Consider the following 9,531-nt stretch of genomic DNA (forward strand, 5'->3'; position numbering starts at 1 on the left):
CTCCTCTACCACTCACTTCTCCTCTCCCTCACTTCTAGTCTACCCTCACTTCTCCTCTCCCCTCACTTCTTCCCTCCACTCCTTCTCCCTCTCCCCTCATCTTCTCCTTCCCTCTCTCCTCTCCTTCCCTTCCCTCTACCCTCACTTCTCCTCTCCCCTCACTTCTCCTCTCCCTCACTTCTCCTTCCACTCACTCTCCTCCCACTCACTTCTCCTTCCCTCCTCTCTCCTCTACCCTTCCCCTCTCCTCCCCCCCCACTTCTCCTCTCCACTCACTTCTCCTCTCCCCTCACTTCTCCTTCCACTCAGTCTACCCCCTCACTTCTCCTCTCCACTCACTTCTCCTCTCCCTCACTTCTCTCCTCTCCCTCCTCTACCCTACCTCCCTCACTTCTCCCTCTCTACCCTCAATCTTCTCCTCTACCCTCACTTCTCCTCTCCACTCACTTCCCTCCCTCACCCTCCTTCCACTCACTCTCCCCACTCCTCCTCCACTCACTTCTCCTCTCCCTCCTCTCCCTCTCCTCTCCACCACTCACTTCTCCTCTCCCCACTTCTCCTCTCCACTCTTCTCCTCTCCCCTCATTCTCCCTCTCCCCTCACTTCTCCTCTCCCCTCCTTGTCCTCTCCACTCACTTCTTCTCCCCTCCCCCTGCCACTTCTCCTCTCACTCACTTCTCCCTCTCTACCCCCTCCTTCTCCTCTACCCTCCCTTCCCCTCACCTCTACCTCCTCACTTCTCTCCCCTCTCACTTCTCCTCTTCCTCCTCACTTCTCTCTCCAATCTCCTCTCTCCTCTACCCTCACTTCCCTCCCTCCTCTACCCTCACCTCCTCTACTTCTCCTCTCCCCCTCCTCACCTCTCCCCCTCACTCTCCACTCCTCACTTCTCCCTCTCCACTCACTTCTCCTTCCACTCACTTCTCCCTCTACCTCCACTTCTCCTCCTCTCTACCCACTTCTCCTCTCCCCACTTCTCCTCCTCTACCTCACTTCTCCCTCTACCTCACTTCTCCTCTCCCTCACTTCTCCTCTCCACTCACTTCTCCTTCCCACCACTTCTCCTCTACCCTCACTTCTCCTCTACCCTCACTTCTCCTCTACCCTCATTTCTCCTCTCACTCACTTCTCCCCCTTCTCACTTCTCCCCTCACTTCTCCTCTACCCTCCTTATCCCCCTTCCTTATCTTCCCCCCTTCCCTTATCCCCTTCCCTTGTCTTCTCCCCTCTTCCCTTGTCTTCCCCCTTCTTCCCTGGTCTTCCCCCTCTTCCCTGGTCTTCCCCCTCTTCCCTGGTCCTCCCCCTCTTCCCTTGTCTTCCCCTCTTCCCTTGTCTTCCCCTCTTCCCTTGTCTTCCCCCTCTTCCCTGGTCTTCCCCCTCTTCCCCCTTTTCCCTGGTCTTCCCCCTCTTCCCTGGTCTTCCCCCTCTTCCCTTGTCTTCCCCCTCTTCCCTTGTCTTCCCCCTCTTCCCTGGTCTTCCCCCCTCTTGTCTTCCCCCTTTCCCTTGTCCCTGGTCTTCCCCCTCTTCCCTGGTCTTCCTCCTCTTCCTTGGTCTTCCCCCTCTTCCCTGGTCTTCCTCCTCTCCCCTGGTCTTCCCCTCTTCCCTGGTCTTCCCCCTTCCCTTGTCTTCTCCCCTCTTCCCTTGTCTTCCCCCTTCTTCCCTGGTCTTCCCCCTCTTCCCTGGTCTTCCCCCTCTTCCCTGGTCCTCCCCCTCTTCCCCCTTGTCTTCCCCCTCTTGTCCTCTTGTCTTCCCCCTCTTCCTTGTCTTCCCCCTCTTCCCTGGTCTTCCCCCTCTTCCCCCTTTTCCCTGGTCTTCCCCTTCTTCCCTGGTCTTCCTCCTCTCCCCCTGGTCTTTCCCCCTCTTCCCTGGTCTTCCCCCTCTTCCCTGGTCTTCCCCCTCTTCCCTGGTCTCCCCCTCTTCCCTGGTCTTCCCCCTCTTCCTGGTCTTCCCCTCTTCCCTGGTCTTCCCCCTCTTCCCTGGTCTTCCCCTCTTCCCTGGTCTTTCCCCTCTTCCCTGGTCTTCCCCCTCTTCCCTGGTCTTCCCCCTCTTCCCTGGTCTTTCCCCCTCTTCCCTGGTCTTCCCCCTCTTCCCTGGTCTCCCCCCTCTTCCCTGGTCTCCCCCTCTTCCCTGGTCTTCCCCCTCTTCCCTGGTCTTCCCCCTCTTCCCTGGTCTTCCCCCTCTTCCCCTGGTCTTCCCCCTCTTCCCTGGTCTTCCCCCTCTTCCTGGTCTTCCCCCTCTCTTCCCCCCCTCTTCCCTGGTCTTCCCCCTCTTAGCTGGTCTTCCCCCTCTTCCCTGGTCTCCCCCTCTTCCCTGGTCTTCCCCCTCTTCCCTGGTCTTCCCCCTCTTCCACCCCTCTTCCCTGGTCTTCCCCCTCTTCCCTGGTCTTCCCCCTCTTCCCCCCCCCTCTTCCCCCTCTCCCCCTCTTCCCTGGTCTTCCCCCTCTTCCCTGGTCTTCCCCTCTTCCCTGGTCTTCCCCCTCTTCCCTGGTCTTCCCCCTCTTCCCTGGTCTTCCCCCTCTTCCCTCTTCCCTGGTCTTCCCCCTCTTCCTGATCTTCCCCCTCTTCCCCCCCCTCTTCCCTGGTCTTCCCCCTCTTCCCTGGTCTTCCCCCTCTTCCCTGGTCTTCCCCCTCTTCCCTTGTCTTCCCCCTCTTCCCCCTCTTCCTGGTCTTCCCCCTCTTCCCTGGTCTTCCCCCTCTTCCCTGGTCTTCCCCCTTCTTCCCTGGTCTTCCCCCTCTTCCCTGGTCTTCCCCCTCTTCCCTGGTCTTCCCCCTCTTCCCTGGTCTTCCCCCTCTTCCCTAGTCTTTCCCCCTCTTCCCTGGTCTTCCCCCTCTTCCCTGGTCTTCCCCCTCTTCCTGGTCTTCCCCCTCTTCCCCCTCTTCCCTGGTCTTCCCACCTCTTCCCTGGTCTTCCCTCTCTTCCCTGGTCTTCCCCCTCTTCCCTGGTCTTCCCCCTCTTCCCTGGTCTTCCCCCTCTTCCCTGGTCTTCCCCCTCTTACCTGGTCTTCCCTGGTCTTCCCCTTCTTCCCTGGTCTTCCCCCTCTTCCCTGGTCTTCCCCTCTTCCCTGGTCCTCCCCCTCTTCCCTTGTCTTCCCCCTCTTCCCTTGTCTTCCCCTCTTCCCTTGTCTTCCCCCTCTTCCCTGGTCTTCCCCCTCTTCCCCCTTTTCCCTGGTCTTCCCCCTGGTCTTCCTCCTCTCCCTGGTCTTTCCCCCTCTTCCCTGGTCTTCCCCCTCTTCCCTGGTCTTCCCCCTCTTCCCTGGTCTTCCCCCTGGTCTTCCCTGGTCTTCCCCCTCTTCCCTGGTCTTCCCCCTTCTTCCCTGGTCTTCCCCTCTTCCCTGGTCTTCCCCCTCTTCCCTGGTCTTTTCCCTCTTCCCCTGGTCTTCCCCCTCTTCCCTGGTCTTCCCCCCTCTTCCCTGGTCTTTCCCCTCTTCCCTGGTCTTCCCCCTCTTCCCTGGTCTCCCCCCTCTTCCCTGGTCTCCCCCTCTTCCCTGGTCTTCCCCCTCTTCCCTGGTCTTCCCCCTCTTCCCTGGTCTTCCCCCTCTTCCCTGGTCTTCCCTGGTCTTCCCCCTCTTCCTGGTCTTCCCCCTCTTCCCCTTCCCCCTCTCTTCCCTGGTCTTCCCCCTCTTCCCTGGTCTTCCCCCTCTTCCCTGGTCTTCCCGGTCTTCCCCTCTTCCCTGGTCTTCCCCCTCTTCCCTGGTCTTCCCCCCTCTTCCCTGGTCCCCCCTCTTCCCTGGTCTTCCCCCTCTTCCCTGGTCTTCCCCCTCTCTTCCCCCCCTCTTCCCCCCCTCTCCCCCCCCCCTCTTCCCTGGTCTTCCCCCTCTTCCCTGGTCTTCCCCCTCTTCCCTGGTCTTCCCCCTCTCCCTGGTCTTCCCCCTCTTCCCTGGTCTTCCCCCTCTTCCCTCTTCCCTGGTCTTCCCCCTCTTCCCTGATCTTCCCCCTCCCCCCCCCTCTTCCCTTCTTCCCCCTCTTCCTGGTCTTCCCCCTCTTCCCTGGTCTTCCCCCTCTTCCCTGGTCTTCCCCCTCTTCCCTTGTCTTCCCCCTCTTCCCCTTCCCTCTTCCCTGGTCTTCCCCCTCTTCCCTGGTCTTCCCCCTCTTCCTGGTCTTCCCCCTCTTCCCTGGTCTTCCCCCTCTTCCCTGGTCTTCCCCCTCTTCCCTGGTCTTCCCCCTCTTCCCTGGTCTTCCCCCTCTTCCCTGGTCTTCCCCCTCTTCCCTGGTCTTCCCCCTCTTCCCTGGTCTTCCCCCTCTTCCCTGGTCTTCCCCCTCTTCCCCTGGTCTTCCCACCTCTTCCCTGGTCTTCCCTCTCTTCCTGGTCTTCCCCCTCTTCCCTGGTCTTCCCCCCTCTTCCCTGGTCTTCCCCCTCTTCCCTGGTCTTCCCCCTCTTACCTGGTCTTCCCTGGTCTTCCCCTCTTCCCTGGTCTTCCCCCTCTTCCCTGCTCTTCCCCCTCTTCCCTGGTCTTCCCCCTCTTCCCTGGTCTTCCCCTCTTCCCTGGTCTTCCCCCTCTTCCCTGGTCTTCCCCCCTCTTCCCTGGTCTTCCCCCCTCTTCCCTGGTCTTCCCTGGTCTTCCCCCTCTTCCCTGGTCTTCCCCCCTCTTCCCTGGTCTTCCCCCCTCTTCCCTGGTCTTCCCCCCCCCTCTTCCCTGGTCTTCCCCCTCTTCCTGGTCTTCCCCCCTCTTCCCTGGTCTTCCCCCCTCTTCCCTGGTCTTCCCTGGTCTTCCCTGGTCTTCCCCCTCTTCCCTGGTCTTCCCCCTCTTCCCTGGTCTTCCTGGTCTTCCCTGGTCTTCCCCCCTCTTCCCTGGTCTTCCCCCTTCTCCTCAGTCCACTGCCACCCGATTGTGACAGCCCTATGTGTCAACACAGACAACTTCCTCACTGTGTTGCTGTGACATGGGTGACTTTACTGACCCAGAAACACTTAATAAACAATGGCGGACATTTTGACCCAACACCAAAACTATATATATATATATATATATATATATATATATATATATATATATATATATATATATATATATATATAGAGAGAGAGAGAGAGAGAGAGAGAGAGAGAGAGAGAGAGAGAGAGAGAGAGAGAGAGAGAGAGAGAGAGAGAGAGAGAGAGAGAGAGACAGAGAGAGAGAGAGAGAGAGTCTTCCCAGAGAGAGAGAGAGAGAGAGAGAGAGAGAGAGAGAGAGAGAGAGACAGAGAGTCTTCCCCCTCTTCCTGAGAGAGAGAGAGAGAGAGAGAGAGAGAGAGAGAGAGAGAGAGAGAGAGAGAGAGAGAGAGAGAGAGAGAGGTGACATTTGGCAACACTCCCATATTCTCCATATTATCTTTCATGAAGGAGAGCTCTTCCTGGCCTAACAACAGATGAAAGCCAAGGCCAACTAAACAGAAGGACAGAGTTTTGTTCAAGGGAAAGGATAGAGGGATAGAGGAGAGTGAGGATAGAGGGATAGAAGGAGAGTGAGGATAGAGGATAGAGGGATAGAGGGAGAGTGAGGATAGAGGGATAGAGGGAGAGTGAGGATAGAGGGATAGAAGGAGAGTGAGGATAGAGGGATAGAAGGAGAGTGAGGATAGAGGGATAGGGGGAGAGTGAGGATAGAGGGATAGAGGGAGAGTGAGGATAGAGGGATAGAGGGAGAGTGAGGATAGAGGGATAGAGGGAGAGTGAGGATAGAGGGATAGAGGGAGAGTGAGGATAGAGGGATAGAAGGAGAGTGAGGATAGAGGGGATAGAAGGAGAGTGAGGATAGAGGGATAGAGGGAGAGTGAGGATAGAGGGATAGAGGGGAGAGTGAGGGATAGAGGGATAGAAGGAGAGTGAGGATAGAGGGATAGAAGGAGAGTGAGGATAGAGGGATAGAAGGAGAGTGAGGATAGAGGGATAGAAGGAGAGTGAGGATAGAGGATAGAAGATAGTGAGGATATTAGGATAGAAGGAGAGTGAGGATAGAGGGATAGAGGGAGAGTGAGGATAGAGGGATAGAGGGAGAGTGAGGATAGAGGGATAGAAGGAGAGTGAGGATAGAGGGATAGAAGGAGAGTGAGGATAGAGGGATAGAGGGAGAGTGAGGATAGAGGGATAGAGGGAGAGTGAGGATAGAGGGATAGAGGGAGAGTGAGGATAGAGGGATAGAGGGAGAGGGAGGATAGAGGGATAGAGGGAGAGTGAGGATAGAGGGATAGAAGGAGAGTGAGGATAGAGGGATAGAAGGAGAGTGAGGATAGAGGGATAGAGGGAGAGGGAGGATAGAGGGATAGAGGGAGAGGGAGGATAGAGGGATAGAGGGAGAGTGAGGATAGAGGGATAGAAGGAGAGTGAGGATAGAGGGATAGAGGGATAGAGGGAGAGTGAGGATAGAGGGATAGAAGGAGAGTGAGGATAGAGGGATAGAAGGAGAGTGAGGATAGAGGGATAGAAGGAGAGTGAGGATAGAGGGATAGAAGGAGAGTGAGGATAGAGGGATAGAGGGAGAGTGAGGATAGAGGATAGAAGGAGAGTGAGGATAGAGGGATAGAAGGAGAGTGAGGATAGAGGGATAGAAGGATAAGAGAGAGTGAGGATAGAGGATAGAGGGAGAGTGAGGATAGAGGGATAGAGGGAGAGTGAGGATAGAGGATAGAAGGAGAGTGAGGATAGAGGGATAGAAGGAGAGTGAGGATAGAGGGATAGAGGGAGAGTGAGGATAGAGGATAGAGGAGAGTGAGGATAGAGGGATAGAGGGAGAGTGAGGATAGAGGGGATAGAGGGAGAGGGAGGATAGAGGGATAGAGGGAGAGTGAGGATAGAGGGATAGAAGGAGAGTGAGGATAGAGGGATAGAAGGAGAGTGAGGATAGAGGGATAGAGGGGAGGGAAGGATAGAGGGATAGAGGGAGAGGAGGATAGAGGGATAGAGGGAGAGTGAGGATAGAGGGATAGAAGGAGAGTGAGGATAGAGGGATAGAGGGATAGAGGGAGAGTGAGGATAGAGGGATAGAGGAGAGAGTGAGGATAGAGGATAGAGGAGAGTGAGGATAGAGGGATAGAGGGAGAGTGAGGATAGAGGGATAGAGGGAGAGTGAGGATAGAGGGATAGAGAGAGTGAGGATAGAGGGATAGAGGGAGAGTGAGGATAGAGGGATAGAGGGAGAGTGAGGATAGAGGGATAGAGGGGAGAGTGAGGATAGAGGGATAGAAGGAGGGATGAGGATAGAGGGAGAGTGAGGATAGAGGAGAGTGAGGATAGAGGGAGAGTGAGGATAGAGGGTAAGGCCGGCTAAACAGAAGGACAGAGTTTTGTTCAAGGGAAAGGATAGAGGATAGAGGGAGAGTGAGATAGAGGGATAGAGGGAGAGTGAGGATAGAGGGTAAGGCCGACTAAACAGAAGGACGATAGAGGATAAAAGCACAAAGATCAACGTCCCTAACAGGATTTCAGTGACAGGTTGCCTTGTATCTCCGGGGCCGTGACAATGAGTTTCCTTCGCCTAAATCTAGAAAAGTCATTCTCACGCTGGAAGAAGGAAGGATTGTACAACTGACATCCCTTTTTAAAAAAAAAAAAACATTTTTGGGGCGCTTCTCCCTTCTTGACTTGACATAAAAGAGCACAGAGAGCCTCTTTGAAGTTGTGTGACATTAAATGACCACTGACTCTTGGAAGATAATTGTTAACGCGTGTTACTGGATGTCTGTCACCTTCTGACCTTAGTTCCTTTGTTATGTCTTTTGTTTCAGTATGGTCAGGGCGTGAGTTGGGTGGGTTTGTCTATGTTCCGTTTTCTATGTTGTGTGTTTTGGGTTTGACCTGGTATGGTTCTCAATCAGAGGCAGGCGTCGTTAGTTGTCTCTGATTGAGAATCATACTTAGGTAGCCTTTTCCCACTTGTGTTTTGTGGGTGTTTATTTTCTGTGTCAGTTTTCGGTTTGGTTATTTCACGTGTCCTTTATTGTTTTGTTTCAGTGTTCAGTGTTCGATTGTTTTAATAAAGAGCACGTACCACGCTGCCCATTGGTCCTCCGATCCTTACTACTCCTCCTCGTCGGAGGAGGAGGAGGAGGAGGAGGAGGATGGAGGAGGAGGACAGGCGTTACCGTCGATAATTATCTTGCTTTTAATTCGTTTATTTTCCATGTTTGTTTCCACAAGGAAACTCTTTCGCTTTTGTTTTGTCACGTTGTCGTTTATTGTTTTGTTCAGTGTTCTTATAAAAAAAAAACAAGATGGACACTTACCACGCTGCGTATCGGTCCGATCCTTGCTACTCCTCCTCCTCGTCAGGGGAAGAGGAAAGAGGAGGAAAGAGGAAAGAGGAAGAGGAAAGAGGAGGAAAAGAGGAAAGGAAGAGGAAAGAGGAGGAAAGAGGAAAAAACGTTCAGGAAGAGGAAAGCCGCTGTGTCCTACAATCCAAAAACGTTCAAGGACATATGAATGTATTGATTTGTTTAAAGCACCTGTGGGCCCGTTTCTAATAGATGTTCATCGTATGGATTTGTTTAAAGCACCTGTGGGCCCGTTTCTAATAGATGTTCATCGTATTGATTTGTTTAAAGCACCTGTGGGCCCGTTTCTAATAGATGTTCATCGTATTGATTTGTTTAAAGCACCTGTGTGCCCGTTTCTAATAGATGTTCATCGTATGGATTTGTTTAAAGCACCTGTGGGCCCGTTTCTAATAGATGTTCATCGTATTGATTTTCTTCAGCGTTTCAGCTGGACAATACAGTTGTAGTCTTTCCCTAATGTGATTTATTCAATACACCATTTTGTGTTGTAACCCATCTGTATACCAACACAACACATTTTAGAACCCGACCCCATGATGCTGCACACTACAGCTGATCTATATGCTGTGTACTCCAACAGATCACACACACACACACACACACAAATAAACAACTAGCGTTCTGTTAGAATGACATCAGCGTTCTGTTAGAATGACATCAGTGTTCTGTTAGAATGACATCAGCGTTCTGTTAGAATGACATCAGCGTTCTGTTAGAATGACATCAGCGTTCTGTTAGAATGACATCAGCGTTTTGTTAGAATGACATCAGCGTTCTGTTAGAATGACATCAGCGTTCTGTTAGAATGACATCAGCGTTTTGTTAGAATGACATCAGCGTTCTGTTAGAATGACATCAGCGTTCTGTTAGAATGACATCAGTGTTCTGTTAGAATGACATCAGCGTTCTGTTAGAATGACATCTATATGCTGTGTACTCCAACAGATCACACACACACACACACACACACACACACACACACACACACACACACACACACACACACACACACACACACACACACACACACACACACACACACACACACACACACACAAACAACCAAACACACACACAAAAAAGCACACACACACACACACACATACACACACACAAGCAAACACAAAAACACACACACACAAAAACACACAGACACACACACACACACGCACACACACACACACACACACACACACACACACACACACACACACACACACACACACACACACACACACAGCCATTATCATTATCTGTCGAAACAAACAATTAAAGCACCATT

This window comes from Oncorhynchus keta, chromosome 15 (assembly GCF_023373465.1).
Source record: "Oncorhynchus keta strain PuntledgeMale-10-30-2019 chromosome 15, Oket_V2, whole genome shotgun sequence".
NCBI lineage: Eukaryota > Metazoa > Chordata > Actinopteri > Salmoniformes > Salmonidae > Oncorhynchus > Oncorhynchus keta.